The 22,053-nt window shown below is 40.9% G+C and overlaps 1 long non-coding RNA gene across 2 annotated transcripts; it reads left to right on the forward strand.

Moving 5' to 3' along the window:
* Positions 1-8,265: 8,265 nt before the first annotated feature.
* Positions 8,266-17,758, forward strand: LOC137157734 (uncharacterized). 2 transcript variants are annotated; one of them, XR_010921220.1, is made up of 4 exons: positions 8,266-8,598; positions 10,798-10,924; positions 16,505-16,628; positions 17,692-17,758. It is a non-coding gene; the product is annotated as an uncharacterized lncRNA (long non-coding RNA). The 2 variants fall into 2 exon arrangements; XR_010921219.1 differs by lacking the exon at positions 17,692-17,758 and having other exon boundaries at positions 16,505-16,637.
* Positions 17,759-22,053: the final 4,295 nt, after the last annotated feature.

Genomic DNA, 22,053 nt, shown 5'->3' on the forward strand with positions numbered 1-22,053 from the left:
TCTGATCATCCTTAGCGTTGAACCTTTCTGAAATAGCGGGAACCTTGCACTCCCTGACCCCAAACTTCATTTCTATATAAAGCTCTCTCACAAAATAGGTTGTCATCCTCAAGAAGTCAACCTCAGTTACTTATTCCAGGAACAGTTGCAAAATGGGATTGTAACATGTGGTGGTATTCTGCAGAAAGAAAGCAGTGCGTTGTTTTGTTTTTTTTAAATGTCCTTTAAATAAGGAACTGGGAGTAAGGGTCCAATTTCAGCCCTATGAGAAACTTTAGTCACCACACACAAAGCTGACATAAAAACTTCTACAAGCCTCAGCCTCTTGGTCCAACATGTAGAGGGAATGGCTGGAGGAAAGGGGACATGGTCATTCTCAGTTGCCAAAATGACCTCTGGGGTCACTGGCAGCTGCATGTTAGAGTAGTTTTCAGGGGACCAAACTGCACTTGCACTCGCCACACATTTCTATAAAAACACAAATCTGTATCATGCACAAATTGGCCAATCCTGAGGATTTGACTGAGTCCCCCCGACTACCTCTACAAGACTGGATATGGTGGATATTGTTACATTTGAACATGCTCAGAATTAGGCTACAACATAGACTATTGCAAACATGCACAATGGAAACTTTGAATACTGATTAGAATTTTACTTCAAGAGACGAGATACATAAAAAGATAAAATATGTCAAATTAAGGACTCTAGAGAAGTTAAAACTTCCAGAAAGTGCTTTCAAAGTCTTTCTTCCCCCTTCCAAATTATACTGCTTACAATTTACCTCAGTAGCACAACATTATTTGGATAAATTAAATCTGCCAAAATTAATTGAAGATGAACTGGAAAGTCTAGCCCAGCAAATAACCCAAAATGAACAGAGAAAGCTCAGAAGTGTAGTAGAAAGTCAGAGCCTGAGACCGGAAACCTAGCAGGACAGGCTAAGGCATAAGGCCTTAGTGGAAAAAGCCATATTAACAGGAGTAAGGCTATGAATTTAAGATCTCACAGAAACTGGAACAAAGAAGAGCTGATACTGCAAACGCATATACTTCCAAAACATTACTAATATCAGAACATTGCTAAAAATATATAGCAGGTGCAGAAGATACCAGGACATCCTAACACTAAAGAGATAACAAGGGCCACCTGACCCCCTGAAATGACACTTTGATGGATAGAAACGTTTTATAATATGACAAATAGAGTTGTTTTGCCTGACCCATCCAGTGCAAGGTGAGGGGTGGTATTAGACTGTCAAGAGGGTGACAACTACCTGTGTCAAAGGGGCAGAACTAAACTGGTCTGTCCCAGTGTAAAAGAGATTGTCAGAGGGAACAATGTTGTCCGTCCTATGGGATAACGGAAAGTCCCGCCGTTAAATTGTGCCGAATCCATTGTAACAGAGCTCTCTTATTTGAAGTGGACCGGTAAGCTACAGGTTGCATCTCGTTGTGCTTCACCTGCAATAAAGCTGGCCCGGGTGTCTTCACTGCTCAGCGAATCTGTGGTCTTGTCGATTCATTCAACCGTGCGTGCCATCTCGCTCACCTGTACAGAGCTGGAACAGCACCTACACTAGGGGCACACGCATGCAGCCTGCACTGACAGCTAACAACTGACAACAAGAAGTATCTTGGATTTTACAGTTAAACAACCAACTCCTTTTTAGACCTTCTGCAATTAATTATTGGCTATTTTAGCAAACAGATAGTGGGGTATTAAAATCTGGAAAATTAACACCAGGGTAAAAGAAGCTTCCATTTTTGCCCTTAAAATCATGTGCTTATTGCTCTCCTAAATGTAGGCTGCGATAGGAAACTCTATGCTGTTTTCTGCATTTTTCACAATACATTTCTTTATAGAAATTTCCTTGCTATTCAATTTGTAGACACTAGAGGACAGTGTGAATTTACAGCAGCAGTCTAATGTTTAAAGTAACTGTAACGGTGGCATTGCATCTTAATATTGTCTCAAGGATTTCCACATGAGATTTGCAGATGATACAAAAGTACTCAAGATAGTTAAGTCCGAAGCTGACTGCAAAGAGTGACACAGGGATCTCACAAAACTGGGTGACTGGGCAAGAAAACGCAGATGAAATTCAGTGTTAAGAAATGCAAAGTAATGTACATTGGAAAACATAATCCAATCATACATATAAAATGATGGGGTCTAAATTAGTTGTTACCACTCAATAAAGGGATCTTGGGGTCATTGTGGATAGTTCTCTGAAAATATCTGTTCAGTGGTAGTGAAAAAAGCTAACAAAGCTAGGAATCATTAGGAAAGGAATAGATAATAAGACAGTAAATATCATAATGCCATTATATAAATTCATGGTATGCCCACACCTCAAACATAGCATGCAGTTCTGATCACCCCATCTCAAAAAAGATATATTGAATTGGAAAAGGGGCAACCAAGAGGGGCAACATAAATGATTAGGGGAATAGAACAGCTTCCATATGAGCAGAGATTAAAAAGACTGACTTTTCAGCTTGGAAAAGAAATGAGTAAAGGGGGGATATGATGGAAGTCTATAAAATCATGAGTGGTGTGGAGAAAGTGAATAAGGTAGTGTTATTTATACCTTCACATACCACAAGAACTGGAGTCACCCAATGAAATTAATAAGCATCAGGTTTAAAACAAATAAAAGCAAGCACTCGTCACACAACACTCAGCCAACCGATGGAACTTGTTACCATGGGATGTTGTGAAGGCCAAAAGTACAACTGGGTTAAAAAAAGAATTATGTCAGTTCATGCAATAGAGGTCCATCAATGGGTATTAGCCAAGATGGTTAAGCCTCTGACTGCCAGATGCTGGGACCGGATGACAATGGATGGATCACTCGACAATTGCCCTGTTCTGTTCATTCCCTCTGAAGCATCTGGCATTGGCCTCTGTTGAAAGACAGGACACTGGTCTAGATGGACCATTGGTCTGAGTCAATATGGTCATTCTTATGTTCTTGTTTAACTATATGAAATGTTCAGGCTAAGGAGTTAGAATGTACAGGAAATAAATGACCTCTGCATCCTCAGGACAGATGTCTCAAATTCCTGCCTTTTGATATCCTGCTTAGAAACCTGAATAGTTACATTGGGGCACAAGACACAAAAGATACAAAGTGCATCCTCTGATTCAGGAAAACTCCAGTGGATTTCTAGATGTTCCTTAGCCTCTATCATCTACCATCAGAGGACACACATTTCTTCCCTGCCCCTGCCTCCTGGTTAGGGAGCGGAAAAACCTACAATCCAAAACTTTTCACAGCATGTAAACAGGGAAATTGAAGTGTTGCTTAGAACAGTATTCACATTCCAACACACATTGTTTTACAAGGTATGTAAAAAAATAATCAACTCCTGGATATTTACTACAGTACACAGAAGAGAGGACATGATTTTGTGGTGAAACAAATGTTTTAGTAAACTCTTTTCTTCAGCCACCTTACTGGTGTGTAAAGAGAAAAAGAACAGATAACCCACATACTTGTTTCCTTTAATGTATCTGAAGGTTTTTGGACCATCATCTCTTAGTATGTTTAGTTTTTTTAAATTGTGTCATGCTTAAAATACCATCTCTGCGAGATCAGTAAAGACTAAGGACCTGATATGGAGGAAATCTCTTGATAGGGGCATCCTATGATATAAATTATTATCTAAATTGAAAGTAACACTTACTTTATATTCTGTGCTGCACACTTTCTGGTAAATTCATACAACGTGAACAGTCAAAAAATGCCTTAAAACAAGAAGCATATTTCTCGTTATCTTAGATTACAAATTAAGAAGTCTTTATACAGCAAGAATGAATGTGTTTACATCTTTCTTATACTAACTCTAGCTAAACCGGGCAAAGGTGAGACTAAGCCCAGATGCCTTAAAGAGCCAGTTCACCCTGTAACAGGGAATAAAAGCCCATTTGGGATTAAATTTAAAGAACAAAAAGAAATTAATATGAAATTTTATTTCCAAGAAGGTAGTCCCGCTGCTAAAAGCATGTTAACATTTTATAATCATTTTATAACTTGGCACAATGTAAAGGAGATGGTGAAGGTGTGCAGTAACATGAGAAAAGCAAATAAATCAGCCATCAAGTAATTATACCCCAGTCAATACAGTTGCTACTCATAGACCTTTTCCTAGAAATGATAATAGGATTTCAGATATGATTTTGAATAAGAACTTTTCCTGATAAAAGTTAAAAGGGCCTTTAGCCATACTTTTTGAATTGTCACTCTCAAACTTGATTGTGTTAATTTACAGAGGGAGTTTTTCTGAGGTAAGAAAATGTAGATGAAAATCTTTTCTAATGCAACTTGTTTTGTAAAACTGCTCATCTCATTTCAAATACTTATGACTAATAAATGTACAATTTCTGAAAGATGCCACATTGGCAATTTATTTGTAGATGTCCATGCAAAGAAAGTCAGGCCACTTTTATTTAAGTATCTAAATATGGATTTAGGTGCCTAACAACCTTTAACCACCCAAGTTTGAAAATATTGGCTTTTGGATGTGAGGACCAGCTTCAGATGTAAGAAGTTCAGTTTGGTTTCTGAGTTCCAGGCTAAAAAGGGTGCCTATTTTTGATGTGGTTACATATGCCAGGTGGAGAACAATATTATAGTGATGGGTGTGCACATGAACTATGAAAATATCCACAATAAAATGAGTCAAAGTTTATCATGAATTGTATTTGGCTTTTATGGTCAAAGGGCATTTTCTATTCCCCGTGAGAGATGCTTCTCACTACAGCTAAAATTAGACCTGGGCAAATAATTGATTTTTCAGTTTGGTGGCTGAACCAAAAAAATTCAGGAAAAAAAAATTGTTTTGGGTTGACCTAAAAGAGAAATTTATTTATTTATTTTACCAAAAGAAAAATGCATTCTGGATCAAACTAAACAGTGGTTCTTCTGGACCCCGAATTAATTTTTTTCAGTTATTTAATTTAATTTAATTTGAGTTTTTTATACTTTTTTTTAAAAAATAAATCAAGCAAAATTTCAAAAGACAAAACATTTTTTCTTTTAAAGAAAAGAATTGGCGAAAACCATTTGCCAAATTCAATCCAAATTAACGAAGTTTTGCTCTATCCAAAACTTCATTTTTCAGCAAATAAACTATTTGTCCAATAAAATTTGACAAGCTCTAACCGGAATATACCTCTGTGCAGACAACCAGCAAAAGTCCTATGCATCAGATAAGTGTTGAAACTACTGCTTAAAAAGGACTGAACTGACCCTATGCACAGGGGTGAATTTCTCCTGTAGTGAAGAGCAAATCTAAGGGAGGAAGTTGCATTATACCTCCTACATATAAACAGAAAGACAAAATGAAATGGCAATCGTCCCTTGGGAGGAGTGAATTATTATTTATGCAATGAAGCTTCTTATGCCCTGATAGTGCTAATTTCTTGTGTACTATTTAAAGGCTCTATAGTGTTGCTACACACACATGCAAGTGTGTCTATTATACAGATATAATAGCAGATATTTTATGATTATATAAAATTCATGGCTAAGATTTTCAGAAGTGATTAGGGATTGTGAGTGTCTCTAATTTTGGGTGCCCAAGTTGAGACTCCCCTAAAAGAGTCCTAGTTTCCTGAAAGTGCTGAGCACCCTCCCACTCTAAAAATCAGGCCCAGGTGATGTGTCTGAGGTTTGGCAGTTAAAAACCAAGACCTGAAATCACCAGTTACTTTTGAAAATTTAGGTCATCATATATTTATCCTTAATACTATAAGATCTTCTTACTGTTGTATAACAGAAATCAGTAATTACTGAATGAAAACTGGATTCAATAATTTGAGTCATATTTGGACAGGTTGGAGGTTGGTCAACGAATTTGATATTTGAAGGGAAAATGAGGGATGGTTGAACTGGTTTGGGTAAAAGTGTGGCTCTGCAGTTAAAGTGTGGCTCTGCTGTGAAGCATGACTGTCCATTAGATGCCTTCTCAACACATTTGATCCCTGTGTGTATGCAAAGAAATGTCTGCTTAGTGTAGTAATAATCTTTATTATTAGTGATGATGCATAAATTCAGAGCCTGCCTTAATTTTCAGCTTCTATGGTGATTTTTCAAAGCTGGCAATTAAGAAGAAATATTTTACTAATAAACTGAAAAAATCTGATGTGGAAAGTGTTGAGACATTAAAATGCAATCCTGCAATGTCACTCTTGCAGTTGCTTTACAGAGTGGAGCCTGACTGTAAGTTCACCCTGCCCTCTGTGTCCAAAGATATACTTCCTATTTTAGAAATTTTATTATGAAAAATGCAGCAAAAAGCATTGAGTTTCTTATAGTTTTAGATGCAGTCAAAAGTCAGGAGAGCAAAAAAAAGGACAAGATTTTAAGGAAAATAAGGGTAGCTTTTTATCTTGGTGTTAATTTTCCAGATTTTAATATCCCACTAAATGTGTTTGCTAATATGGCAAATAATTCATTCCAGAAAGTCTTAAAGTTTGGTTGACTAACTATAAAACTCCAGATGTTTGGGTTTGTGTGTGTCTTCATTTCTGGGTTATTTGCTAGGCTGGACTTTTTTTTTTTTCATCTTTAATTAATTTGGGCAGTTTTAATATATCCAGAAAATTGTGAGCTAAATTGTGTGCAGTATAATTTGGAAGGGGGCAGAAAGATTTTGGAAGTTTTACCTTTTTAGGAGTGGCTCCTTGTCTACTCTCTCCAACTGAATGTGGGGAGGACTGCCTAGTACATCTACTCCTCTCAGATCACTAGTATGGCATGTTCTGGGTGGCCTGCCTGCCCCCATTCTTCAACTGCAGGGCCAAATAATGGTCCTGCTGAAGCCACTGCAATGGCAATGGCTGCTAATAGCAGTTTCGAAATACTGTGGTATGACAGCAAAATTGGCCAGTGGTTCATAAACTGAATGCGACTGTGAAAGATGTGCTACATCAATCTGGGAAAGTTTACATTAGGACATTACAGTAGTAGGACAAGGCCCAGTATTTGGCCAAGGGATCATCAAAACTGAAACTGCAAAGCCGTTCTTAGTGAAAGGATACTCAATCCCCTACTCTACCTAGCTGCCAAGCACACTAAAGTATGTAACTAGGGTGAGCAGATGGCAAGTGCGAAAAATCGAGACAGGGGTTGGGGGATAATAGGTGCCTATATAAGACAAAGCCCCGAGTATCAGGTCTGTCCTATAAAATCGGGATATCTAGTCTCCATATGTAGCTCACAGCAAAGGCAATGAAACTAGCTATTTTATATTAATCCCACAATGTCTGTTTCAAGTGGAGGCCAGCATACTCTGTAGTTCTTAACTACTAGTTGTGTAGAGTATGTGTGAGGGATAGGATGCCTAATTAGGGAGCAATAATGGTTAAAAAACATGGATATGACCCCTCCAATCTTATTGGACTAGAATGTTCCACTTTAAAACTCTCTTTTCTTGATAAGGAAGGAGGGTAGAAAGAGCCCAGTTGCTTTAGTTCCTAGACCTTTCCTCTTTTGCCTTTTCTACCCTTTTCTACAGAAATCTCACCAAAAACAGTGGAATCTTTGAGTGTTATAAAAAGTTCTCACTAATTACCTCTATTATTTGAATTGGCAACAGCAAAGTTCTTTTCTTACGTAAAACCTCCTAATTAACCCTGCTATTTACATATTCTCTGAAATTACTGTAAATGCTGTTACTTACACAGCTGCTCACCGCCCACCTCTTTTAGACTTTGTCTCATTACATCATATTGCTCACAAAGTTTCACAAACTACAGGCTTTGTTCTTTCATGGGATTTTGTGTGAAATGTATTTTTTTATATCTGAATTTGATCTCATTGATTACTGGGGTAGCACCATACCTGTCCTTTGCATTTCAGCAAATATTTGACTAGTTGTTAATATTCTTCACATGATGCAACATGAGGAGTTTCATCATAACAGTCTTAACAGCACAAATTTCCTCCCTACAATACATAGATACTCTATCAATTATTAATGAAAGAAACAACAAGCAGCACAGTAATGAAAACACGATCCAGAGGCTGGATGGTTCAGGGAATTGGTAACACAATGATACACCCTTCAAGGTCACCATCTTGAAAGCAATGAATAAACTTATTAACATCTGGTGGTTGCTCAATAGCTTTTTAGGCCTCTGCAGAAAACTTAGTATAACCAAGGCAAACCGGAAGAAGGGGAGAGGTCAGACAGTGAATACATCAAGTGGACTTCACTCTGCATTCTCTTTCTCTGAATGTGCTGGGGCAGATGATTGTGAAAAACAGGAAGTCTGGGTATATTTTAGGACTGCAGTTATGGGGAAAATATTGCTAGACTTATAGCTTAAGATTGCTTGCGTAACAATTTTTTTAGTGACATGTCTCTAAATCCTGCTTCTGCCCTGTGACTGATTTGTTTGGTCAGCTATGTAATATTCTTTTGATTGACATGTCTCTAACTTTTGGGGTATAAGAGCGAGGTAGCGAGTGTGATTCAGGCAGATCGCTTCATAAATACACTGAAAAGATCTCCAGATGCAGACGGAAGGACCAGCCATCTGAAAATCTGTGACTGAATCATCCAAAGACTGCCTCAGGCTTGTGGAGTAAATATTAGTGTGTGGTACTCGAATACCTGTTGCATTTGTATGTGCTTAAGACTAATAAGTGGAGACTTCCGGTAAAAGCATTCCAATGGGAATTGCTGGAGACCAATCAAGTAAAGCTTTAAAGTTAAGAGCATTTGGTTTTGACTTGTCTATGCCAGATAACTGGCAGAGGTACTGTGTTTCCCTTGGTTTATTTCCTGATACTGACTCACAGAGACTAAAATTTACTGGGTCGAGGAACTCTGGGTAATAGATTTGAAGGCTCCTCCAAGGATAGTTGAGAGGCAGGAGACGGTTGGCATAGACAGCTTGTTGTTGCAATATAAATCAGAGGACACGGGATAGCGTCGCTCTCTACATTTCCCGTGTTGTAGCTCGCGAGTCTGTTGGGGCTCAGAGCTCAGGTCATGACCTGCTCATGTGAGAAGTAATGTCCAAAGAGAAGGGAACATCTGAAAGGATGGAGAAGTTAGACATTGTGCTGGAAAACATCTTGATGGATTTTGTGCAGGTGTATGGTGATAACAGAACCTGGAAGCCCGGTGTCTTCATTGGCTCCAGAGACTTCCTGCAGCTTCATGAGTGTTGGAACATCTGGGTCAGTGCAGAGAAATGGGGAGGTCCAAATGTTAGGGCTCGGTTGGGAGAGCACAGAGGGATTGTGAATGGTTGCTATGGTTTTGGATGAAGAAATAGACCAGTTAAAGGACAGGGGCCAGTGGTATGGATTCCCAGATGCTTTGGCCCCCAGGAAAGGAAACAAAGAAAAGGAACCAGGAGGGGTGGGAGCTTGTTAAGAAGCCCAACCTCCTTGCTAAATGGACAGTGGAACAAGACCCGTGTCCATAGGAAGGAACAGTTCTGCGAGGAAAAGCAGGATTGGGCCCAGGTGGATGGCAGCCATGACAATAGATAGAAAGATTGAAAATACATTCTGGAAGTCCAGAAGGTCATAGTGGCAGGACTAAGTGCAGGCACTGGGGATTCAGATCCCTGGAATAATACTTAGTATGCTATTATTTGAAATGATGTAGGTGTCATTTTGATTTAAGAAAAGAGAGTGAGCAGTTAACACACAAAGTTGGCGGGAAAGTGTTATGGAAAGAGAATTCTTGGTTTCTCTGCAGCCATTCTGAGGGAAAACAGGCCCTTTTCCCAAAAGGAATGTTCTATAAATAATCAATTGTAAATAATTGTTGCTGGCAGAAAGACAATCAGATTTAAATTATTTGAATATGAACAATTTAGTTAAAGTCACTAAAAGAAAGTATAAAATGTATATTTCCCAATGAAATATGCAGTGTATATTGCATGAAAGTAATTCCTTGGTTTTGCCTGCAATCATCAAGGAGATTTTTTAAAGGAAGGGTTATTTTAAGCAGTAATCTGCTGCTCCCCAAAGGGAGTAAAAAATATTCTTTTTGTCTTTAGGAAAAGCTGCCGCCAGCTAAATAGCAACTCAAAATACCATGGATCTACTGTCATGACAGAGATTGTGTTTTTTGTGTTGCTTGTCTTGTTTACATTGTTGTGTATTGTGTTAAAAATATACTGCAGTAAAACGAATGCAGAAATTCTAGTCACAGGTCTTAATCCCCTATCCCAAGAAGCAGTATAGGTATCCGAAAGAGGCATAAACTAGCCTAAAGTACACAATTTTCAGCCAAGAAGTTTTTCTGGAGCAGACAAGCACCTGTAATGCTGCTCTGTGGCCAGTCCTTAAAAGTGATGGCAGGACTTGGAGGTTTTTGGTGGATTTTTGCCTCCTTAATTGGGTGATCCCACTGATGGCTCTGTTGTGGCTAAATATCAGGAGCTCATGACTTCCATTGTAGGAGGGGCTCAGTGGTTTTTAGTTTTAAATTTGGCCATTACTTTGTTTGCTATCCCTTTACATTGGGAAAGTTATTAAAAATTTGCATTTACCTTTCAAGGGAAGCAGTTGTGTTTTGCCAGGGTTCCCATATTCTGGAACAATGTTTCTATTATTTGTCATGTCCATACATTCAAGATGTGGGAGGGGATTCCTGAAGACGACAGTGTGATTTCTTATGTGGATGACATCCTGGTTTGCACTCAGGCCAGGAGAAAGAATCTAAAGACATTAAACAGGGTTTAAAAAAATTCAGAAAACTGGGTTTTAAGTAAGCCCAAAGAAAGCCAAGCTAAGCTCCCAACAAATAAATTATTTTGTAGTGATTCGGGAAACAAGGGACGTTCCTCTGAGCAACAGAAATTGGAGCTGAGATTTTCTTGAGGACTTTTCAGAGAAGATAGCCCTATGTGTGACTGAATGACCCGAAGACTGCCTCAAACTTGCAGGGTAAGTATCAGTGTGGGGTACTCTAATACCTATTCTATTTGTATATGCTTAAGACTTATACGTGGAGACTTCTGGTAAAAGAATTCTGATAGGAATTGCTGGAGACAAATAAAGTGAAGCTTTAAAGTAAAGAGCACTTGGTTTTGACTTGTCTGTGCCAGCCATATAGCAGGTAGAGGTACTGCATTTCCTGTAGTGTATTTCCTGATACTGATTCGCAGAGACTAAATGTTACTGGGTCGAGGACCCTAGACCAGTGTTTCTTAACCTGGGGTTTTAGAGGGGTCGCAAGTGCAGAGCTGGTATTGGGGGTGGCAAGAAAGGCAATTGCCTGGAGCCACAGGGGCGCCATGAAACTAAGTTACATGCCTCAGCCCCGTGGGGGTGGGACTCAGGCTTCAGGGGTACAGTAGTTTGGAAAGGTTAAGAACCACTGCCCTAGACCATTCCTGACAGATGTTTGTCTAACCTGTCTTTAAAAACCTCCAATGACAGAGATTCCACAACCTTTCTAGACAATTTGTTCCAGTGCTTAATTGCTTAATTACCCTTTACAGTAGGAAGTTTTTCTGAATCTCTAACTTAAATCTACCTTGCTGCAATTTAAGCCCATTACTTCTTACCCTGTCCTCAGTGGCTAAGGAGAAAAATGTATCGCGCTCCTCTTTATAACAATCTTTTACATACTTGAAGACTGTTATCATGTCCCCCCTCCCCCGGTCTTCTCTTCTCCAGGCTAAACACACGCAGTTTTTTCAATATTTCCTTGTTGGTCATGTTTTCCAGAACTTTAATCATTTTTGTTGCTCTCCTCTGAACTTTCTCCAATTTGTCCACATCTTTCCCAAACTGTAGTGCCCAGAACTGGATACAATACTCCAGCTGAGGCCTTACCAGTGCTGAGTAATGTGGAAGAATTACTTCTCATATCCTGTTTAGCACACTCTTGCTAATACATCCTAGAATGATGTTTGCTTTTTTGCAACAATATTACATTAAACTCATATTTAGTTTGTGATCCACTACAAGCCCCAGATCCCTTTTTGCAATACTCCTTCCTAGGCAATCATTTCTCATTTTGTATCTGTGCAATTGATTATTCCTTCCTAAGTGTGCATTTGTCCTTATTGAATTTCATCCTATTTATTTCAGCCAATTTCTGCAATTTATCAAGATCATTTTGAATTCTAATCTTGTCCTCCAAAGCACTTGCAACCCTTCCAGCTTGGTATTATCCTCAAACTTAATAAATGTACTCTCTGTGCCATTATCCAGGACAGATCCCGGCAGTACCCCACTCGATACACCCTTCCAGCTTGATTGCGAACAATCGATAACTACTCTCTGAGTATGTTTTTCTAACCAGTTATGCATCCACCATATAGTAGGTTTGTTCAGCCTATGGTTCTCTAGTTTGTTCATGAGACGGTCATGTAAGACAGTATCAAAAGTCTTATTAAAGTCAAGATATATCACATCTACTGCTTCCTCCATCCATAAGGCTTCTTACCCTATCAAGGAAGATATTAGGTTGGTTTGACATGATTTGTTCTTGACAAATCCATGCTGATTGTTACTTATCACCTTATTTTCTTTTAGGTGCTTACAAATTGATTGATTATTTCCTTCATTATCTTTCCGGGTACCAAAGTTAAGCTGACTTGTCTTTAAAAGTCTGAGTTGCCCTTATTCCCCTTTTATACACAGATACTATTTTCCCGCTTCCAGTCCTCGGGTATCTTTCCCATCCTCCATGAGTTCTCAAAGATAATCATTAATGGCTCAACGATCTCTTCAGCCAGTTCCTTAAGTATTCTAGGATGTATTTCATCAAGCTCTGCCAACTTGAAGACATTGAAATTGCCTAAAGTAATTCTTAATTTGTTCTTTTTCTATTTTAGCCTCTGCTCCTACTCCATTTACACTGATGTTCACGATGTTAGTTGTCCAATCACTACTATCTTTTTTGGTAAAAACTGAAACAAAAAAGGCATTTAACACTTCGTCTGTATTTGCTCTTATTGTCTTTCCCTCCTCATTGAGTAATGGGCCTACCTTGTCCTTGGTCTTCCTCTTGATTCTCATGTTGTTGGTAAAATCTTTTCTTGTTATCCTTTATGTCCTGAGCTAGTTTAGTCTCATTTTTTGCCTTGGCCTTTCTAATTTTGTCCTTACAAGCTTGTGGGTTTTTTTGTTTGTTTGTTTGTTTTTTATATATTCATCCTTTATAATTTGACCTAGGTTCTACTTTTCATATGATTCTTTTTTTGAGTTACAAGTCATTGAAGATCTCCTGGTTAAGCCAGGGTGGTCACGTGCCATACTTTCTATTTTATGAGTAACCAGTTGACAGAAGTTGCCAACATACTAAAAATTATATAAATGCAGGGTTACATATTTGGGAAACACTCATACCAGACAAAAATATGTGATGGAAGGATACTGGTTAGAGAAGATAAACGGAATTCAATAGTAGATACAATTTTAAGCTCCTCATTGTAAGTTTTTTAAAGTTGTTGATATAGTGGAGAGAATCCAAAGAAAGTGAGCTAAAAATAGAAATGCAAAAGGGCACACATTTTATGAGAGGATTAAAAGAACTAAGATTCTGAGGAATTAAAAAAAAATCCAACGAGGACAATGTAATAAGAATTAACAGCTTGAAATTTGAAAGAGAAAAAAATTAAACATTACAAGAAAATTGTCTGACTTTACTGTTTTAAAATGAGGCATCATCACCATAGGTGTTCAAAAATGAGATAGATTTTAAAAAGTATGAATGTGGTGTAGATCAATATCTTGTAGTAGTACAGCAAATTGCACTAGATAAACCCAAGAAGCCTTTTCTATCATGTTATCTATTACATAAATATTGTTTTACAATCTGGCACTTCAAATTCTTCATATCTGGGAACTTTTCATTATCACTCATATGCTTTCATTCCAAACCACTCATTTAGCAAGACTGGGAAAATCAAAATTTTCCCATTTACTTACGGAAGCATCAAGGTGTTGGAGACCCACAGGAATCATAGATTTTATTTTCCTGTGCATATTCGTCATCATGAAGCACTGGCATTTTTTCTAAGACTTTTACTAATGTATTAGCCTCCAGAGTGAGCCCTAGAAATTAGAAATAAAAATAAAAGTCACTAAATGTGTTTTCCCTTTTACAGATTTGATTTTGCCTCTCTCCCCCCCATCACTAAAATTCAATAAATTTTCCAGCACAGATTAAATCCCAAAATAGCTACTGCGTAAAGAACACTCAATTAAAAAGATAGTTAGAAAGATTTAAAGTAACATTGCAATTGTTCACAATTTAACCTGATTAGAAAGGGAAAAGTGTAGTTACACGAGTCTCTTAATAACTCATCATCCTCTAAATCAATCTGTAATTTGTTTAAACGAGTCAGAAAGGGCAGAGAAGTTTGCTGCAGTTCTTTTCTCTGTTCTCCTGATCAGTATGTGATCTGGAACAGAAGAGGAAGTTACTCACCTTGTGCAATAACGATGGCTCTTGGAGATGTTTCCCCATATGGGTGCTCCACTGTAGATGCCTGCATCCCTGCACCTCTGATTGGAGATTTTTGGTAGAAGTATCCGTTTGACTTGCACATGCGCTCTCCCTTCAGGCTATCTAATGCTGCGCAGGCAACCCACTCTCAGTTCCTTCTCTGCCACAGAGCCTCTATTGAGAACTTCGAAGTAGGCAGGAGGAGGGTGGGTTGCAGAGCACCCATAGGGACACACATCTTGAAGAAGCATTATTACTGCACAAGGCAAGTAACTTCCTCTTCGAGTAGTGTCCCGACGGGTGCTCCACTGCGGGTGACTCCTGAGCTGTATCCCAAACGGAGGGTTGGGGCTTTGGAGTCGAGTCTCTTATGAATGACAATACCATGAGGCCAAAGATGGCATCAGAAGCAGAGTTTTTAGTAATGCATAGTGTTCTCAGAAAATATGAGCAGATGCCCAAGTCATTGCAGGTTTCTGGAATGGGAACATTTTTAATGAAGGCAACAGAGGTAGAAATCAATCTCATGGAATGTGTACAGATTCTGGATGGAAGTAGCAAATTATGAGCATGATAGTAGTAGTTAATACAATTTAAGACCCATTTGGACAACAGTTCCCAACCTGTGGCCCAGGGGTCAAAAGTGGACTGTGGGGTCTTTCAAAGTGGCCTGCCACGCGGGGGGACAGGGACGGACTGCTGGCGTAGCAGCCAGGACACGCCATGCTTGAGAAAGGGCAGGACTCTAAAAATCAGTGCCTTCCAATTTGGCCTGCCCTTAGCAGGCCACTCACTGTGGCTTAGCTGCCAGGCCACGTGCTTCAGTGTGTAGTGACAGTCACTCATCTACACTAGTGCTTTGTCTGTGAGTGCGTGACATACTGTGAGTAATTTGTAGATGTAAAATAGTGAATGTAAAAATGAGCACAGTAGCGTCAAAATGTTTACTTTAAATACGTAGTGGTTTGTAATCCTTAATGGTGTATATGTCAATACATTTTTTATGAGTTGATAGACTCGTGGCCCTTCAGGGTTGTAAAAATTATATTTGTGGTCCTTGTGCCAAAAAGGTTGGGAACCACTGCATTTGGAGAATCTCTGAGCTTATATCGCTGCACCTTTTGACCTGTTTGCAGTTGAGAGGAAGAGCTTAGGAGATTTCCTAAAGGCCTTCATCTTGTCCAAATAAAAAACCAAGGCTCTTATAACATCCAGGGTATGTAAGATAGCCTACCTAGTATCACGCTGAGGCTTTGGTTAAAAGATGGGAAGATGAATAAGCTGGTTCATGTGAAAAGACACGGTCACCTCAGGGATGAACTTTGGGTGCAGCCTAAGAGTGACTTTCTCTTTAAAGAAAATTGTGAAGGGGGTGTGTGACATTAATGCAGCTATTTCCCCTATTTTCTGTGCCAAGGTGATGGCTACTAGGAACGCTGTCTTCATTGATAGATGGATAAAAGAACAAACTAATGGCCATAGGTTCAAAGGATTGTCTAGTTAGGCTCTTTAGAACTAGATTTAGGTCCCACATTGGAGTGAGGTGTCTGGTTTGGGGAAAGAGGTTTCCTATGCCTTTGAGGAATCTCTGCCATTGGATAGGCAAAAACCTAATATACCTCTATCTGCTGGTGGAAAGCCATTATGGCCGCAAGATGCACTTTGAGTGAGCTGAGAAATAGCCACGCCCTCTTGAGGCCTCGTATGTAGTCCAGCATGAAGGGGAAGGCGGAAGATATCGGGGTAATTTCTTTGGAGTTACACCAAACCTGGAATCTTTTCCATTTTTGCAGGTAAGTACGGCAGGTAGCCAATTTTCTACTGGGTAATAACACTTCCTGTACCTCCTCTCAACAGCAGCTCTCTGTGTTGGAACCACGAAGGAGCCAAGACTTAAGCCAGAAGATCCGTAGGTTGGGATGATGGGTTTGTCCATGATTCTGAGAAAGTTGAGGATGGGGCTGAAGAGGGGTTGGTGAACATGTCCAGATATGAGTAGCACATCTGTCTCTGCCAGGTGGGAGCAATCAGTATAACTTTTGCTTTTTCTCTGTTTTTATCAGGACCTTCAGCATCAGAGGGAATGGGTGAAAGACATATAGAAGGCCCTTGTCCCACAGGAGCATCTCCTAACGAGTGTTTCCCGAGGCCGGCTCTGGAGCAATAGAGTGGGCATTTCCTATTCAGGTAAGCAGCGAACAAGTCTATCGTTGGGGTTCCCCAGTGATAGAATTCACTGTGGAATACTGTTGGATTCATTTCCCTTTCATGGTCATGTCAGAACTTGCGGCTGAGACTGTCTGCTGTTATATTCTGTACTCCCGGCAGATAAGCGGCTGACAATGCTTGGTCCTGCCATAAGTGCAGGGGACTGTACTAGATGACCTGGTGAGGTCCCTTCCAGTCCTACGACCTATGATATGAGAACATTGTGGCAAATGCACCAATTCCATAGGTTTAGTGCTTCCATACACAGAGGATGATCTGATGGGCCCTTTGTCAATTTATATACAACATGAACTGTATGTTGTCTCTTACAATTTTTGTGTGAGCGCTCCTGATCAATGGAAGAAAGTGAATTCAAGCATTTCTGACTACTATTAGTGCTAGGAGATAGATGTGGAGACTTGACTCAGTGGGGGACCATTTGCCCTGAACCTTGTGGTTGTTCAGATGGCCTCCCTAGCCTATTAGGGATGCATCCGTTGTCAGGAGCAGTGTTGGGGGAGGGGGGGCGGGGGGGTGTTTGTATGAATGGGACCTCTGCAGAGACGTTCACAGGGTTTTTCCACCATTCCAAGGAGTGTTTGACCCTGGAGGGCATCAACAGAGGTTTGTCTAGTCTGTCTCTGTTTGGTATGTAGACAGACCTGAGCCATGGCTATAGGCACCTCATGTGTAGTTTGGCATGAGGTATTATAAATGTGCATGCCACCAAGCGCCCAAGAAGTTGGAATCTATGTCTGGCTGGCGTTTATGGGCTGGCTTCAACTGTCTCTATAAGAGTTGTCAGAGAGTGAAATCTGTGTCACAGGAGGCGTGCTCTCACTTGTACCGAATCAAGGCCATCCCGTATAAACTCCAAGTGCTGTACAGGAGTCAAGGTTGATTTTTAGGCATTGATTTGCAAACCCAATTGAGTGAATACCTCCCTAGTCCTTTAGGTGGCCTGTAAGGTGTCTTCAAAGGAGCGGGCTCTGAGGCGATAGTTGTCCAAGTAAGGGCAAATCATGATTACCAACATTTGTAGATGAGCTGCTGCTACAGCGAGGACCTTGGAGAATACTCTGGGTGTTGGATGAGAGGCCAAAAGGAAGCACTCTATACAGGTAATGGTCCTGACCGAAGGTAAACAGGAGGATTCATCCATGGGACAGTTGGATTGATATATGGAAGTACAAGTCATATATGGAGGTCAAGGGCCGAGAGCCAATCTCCCTGCTCTAGAGATGGGATAATCACTGCTAGTATGACCATCTTGAATTTTGGTGGCTTCACATATTCGTTCAGTGGTCTTAGATCTAATATGGGTCTCCAATCTTCCTGTTCCAGCAAACAACTTCTGTATGTGTTCAGTGAGAGGGCTGGACACTACAGGGCAGATGGTTGGGGGGAATTTGGGATTGGGAGAGTTTTGGGGGTCACCCTGCAGGGAGTCACCAAGGCTGGTGGGAGCCAGGTGAGTCTATTGTGCTGTGAGCATGCTACTGGTGCCAGAGCTCTGAACCAAGATTGCACAGCAGACACCTAGGGTTACAGGACAAGCAGTGACAACCCCTTACTGGTCTGGGTTGAACCCCAAAGCATCACAGTTGGATTCACAGATCTAGGGTCAAGACTGCTTTATGGTGTCCAGTTCTTCAAGGAGTGAACATACTCAACTCTGGGAAGATAGTGCTTGGCATTGGGTTGTTGTAGGCTGTAGGCATTTAGGGCTGAAGTGTTCTATGACTCTGGATCAGTATCTCTCCGTGACCACCACAAACCCACCATGCAGCAAAAAATGCACTGGGATTATTTTCCTTCCACCTACACAGTAGTATAAGCATATCAGTCTCACAAAAATATGAGCTACATCAAGACCTTAGCTCTTCCAACACTGAAGGCAAACAGTCCTGTAATTAAAAGATGCAAGGGAAATAAAACGTACATCCAAATTCCCACCAGGTGGCAGCAGATTCACAGTATTATAGTCTAGTACAAGGATAGGATTATAATTATAAAGCACACTCCTCTGTTGGGATACACGGCCCCCTGAGGTAGTTCACATAGAGGTTGTGCCTCAAAGACATCTTGTTCCTAGCAATATGCACATCTCTGGGTGTTGAGGGATGCAGGGATGAGCAGTAGATAAGAGTCTGGTCCAATTTCTCAGTGAATCCTGTTGGGAGATGCAAGCCCCCAAATGGTACAGGGAGAGAGCAGTCCCTCTGCTCCTCTTAGTAGAGCCAGCAATTCTCATTGGCCCATGGGATAGGGGTAGGATCCTAGTATGTCCCCACCTCCTGGCAGCCACTTGAAGACCAGGAAACAATCTGACCAATAAGCAATCTTGAGTTATACAGGATTTGTAGCTCTAAGCTTATGAATGTGTCATTTACGATCATTGTCTGGAGTTCCTCTCCTCCATTTCCATCCTAGACCCCCTCCACTCTGTTCTACTCCTACTTCTTGAATTGCTCCCTTAGCATGTCAGAGGATCCTCCTCATCCCTCCTCCAACTTTCAGGGCAAGGAGGAGGGTGCCACAGGGCTCTGTCACTGATCCTCTACACCTTACCTCCGGTTAATCTCAGCCACAAACACAAATTCAACCACCACCTTTATACTTACAATTCTCAAAGCTACATCTCTACTCAAGACCTGTCTCCTGCTCTCCTAACTAAAATCTCAGACTGTTTCTCTGATATCTCCTTATGGATGTCTAGCTATCAGTTCAAGATTAACATGGCTAGACAAGAGTTCTAATCTCCTCCCCCCAAAAAACCCTCCCAGCTACCTCTCCTTTCTTAATAATGCTGCTTGTCACAAAGGCCTGTAACCTGGGTGTCATCCTCAATTTAAACCTCTCACATTTCAGCTATGTCTAAATCGTCCAGGTGTTTTCTGCATAACATCTCTACAACATGGCCTTTCCTACCCTTTCCACACAGCTAAAACTCTCATACAGGCGCTCATCATCTCATGTTTCGATTACTACATCCTTTCCTTTGGCTTTGACAAATGCAACTTTGCCTCACTATATCCATTCAGATTGCTGCTGCAATTATTAAAACCCATTGCTTTGACCAAGAAACCCCTCCCTTTGCATGCCTCCACTGGGTCCCTCCTTCTTTATCACATTAAACATGTCTTCTCTTTCAAGGCCCTTTATGACCTATCCCCACCCTACCTATCATCTCTCATTCTGTCAGGTCAACCCCCCAGCTTTGATTAGCCCATGATGACTTCCCCCATCACCCACTTGTTAAACTTTCAAACAAGCATCTTTATTCTTTTTACCATGCTGCCCCTCATTCTCTAGAGGGGCTCCCTGTAAACATCTGTAACGCTAACTCATTCTGATCCTACAGATTCTCCTCCATGATGCCTACAAAAAAAACTTGACACATAGTTTGCACATGTGCTGAGACCACAGCACTATAGTGCCAAGAAAGGAAAATATTTACTAGGGAAAAATCTCCCCAATTAACTATGGTCTGGGTCTAGAGCCGCTCCCTCCCCAGCTATCATGGGGTCATATGAGCATCCTGGTAAAATATAGGACCTTCTAAGAACAGCAAAAGATAGTGGCATCAAAAAAGTTATTTAAATCAGTTTATAGCAGAAAATTCCACTTTACCAAACCACCACAGTTGGTACTAACTGGCACGTTGTTGGAAGTATCAGCTAAGTGACTAAGCAGTAAATGATCATCCCTAATTTTGGGCCCTCAAACTCAGGGGTGAAGCACAATAAGGAGGGCATTCTGAGAACACTGGAAGACTATCAGTGCTTGTGGACAAAGCTCTGTTTTGTGGATAAAACTAATGCCAGACATGGACCTTTGGAAAATGTTAGCCAATCTTTATTCTCTCTCTCACAAACCTGATATTGTAAAATATAGTTGGCACAGCAACTATTTTAAAGCAATATAGGAAGTAACTGGACTTCTTTGAGATGTGTGGTCCCTATGGGTATTCACTAGGCCTGTCAAATGATTAAAAAATTAATTACAATTAATCATGGGATTAAAGAAGTCACGATTAATTGCAGTTTTAATCGTACTGTTAAACAGAATATAAATAGAATACCATTTATTTAAATAGTTTTGGATGTTGTGGGGGAAGTGTGCATGTGTGTGCATGTGGGGGGAAGTGTGTGAAACAGTGTGTGTGTTGGGGGGAGTGAGCATGGCACCGTGCTGTCTCTAAGTAGAGCACTCAACAGCTTAAACATTTGTTCCGACAGCAGCAGTCATGAGCAGCTCCCACTCCTGATCCAGAGGCTGCAGCACAGACATGCTCCCTGTCCCTCTACCCCAGCTCAGTGGAGACCAGGTACATGGGCGGAGCGATGGGGATATCCCGACATCAGTCCCCCCACAACCCCATTCTGCACAAGAGGCTCCTGGTCACAAGTGGCTCCAAGGCCAGGGGAGGATAGGAGCAGTGATGGCTGCAGACGGTGGCAGGGCAGAGCAACAGGGGGAGGAGGGGCACCCTTGCTCCAGAGGCACATAGCAGCATCCCCCTGAGCACAACACCCTGGTGTGCAATTAACACTTGTTTAAAAAAACCCTCCAACATGTTGTTTTGAGTTAATGGCATGTGTTAACTGAAATTGACAACCTTAGTATTCACTGTGGATGCACATGCAGTCTATGTGCTTGGGACCAAAAATTCTTTAGTAGCAGTGTCCATTGGTCTGCACCTCCGCCCTGTGCCTTCTCATGCTCCCAAATGAGGGCATAAAGGGCAGTGCAGACAAATTGCCTCTCCAATTCCGACTACCATGAATCACAATATGACCCTGGTGGAGGGGAAGGAGGGTGCGTTGTGAATACACAAATTCACATGTTGTGAAGAACTCGTTACTAAACAGTAAGTAACCTTCCTTTCTTCTTCAAGTGCTGGTCCCTATGCGTATTCACTGTGGGTGACTCCCAAGCAGTACTTGTTGCAGAGAAGGATGCAAGGAAGTATGTTGTATCACAGAATGGAGGATTGTTGAGCTGAATGAGGCGTCCGCAGCAGATGCTTGGACCAGGGCGTAATGCCTCTTGAAAGTGTGTATGGAACCCCAAGTACCTGTTCTGCCTATTTCTGGGGGGTGGCGGGGTGAATAAAGACTGAGCAGCTCTCCCCTGGGGGATGGAAAGCATTGACAGCTGACAAATGTATGGGGAGGGAGCTGAGAGACAAACAGACACCTTGAGCGAGAGAAGATACTCCAGCATGAGAGGGATTCCCAAGGCCTTAACAGGTAAGCTATGCTGCTGGCACCAAAGGAAGAATCATTTCCATTTAGTGGAGTAACATTTCCGCATAGAGGATCTCCTGCTGTTATTCAGGATGGACTGAACTCGGAGCATGCTCTCTCTGTTTGCTATCCATCCAAAACCCACACTGCCA

This window comes from Emydura macquarii, unplaced genomic scaffold (genome assembly GCF_026122565.2).
Source record: "Emydura macquarii macquarii isolate MOO-44397 ecotype Brisbane River unplaced genomic scaffold, CSIRO-AGI_Emac_v2 contig_1551, whole genome shotgun sequence".
NCBI lineage: Eukaryota > Metazoa > Chordata > Testudines > Chelidae > Emydura > Emydura macquarii.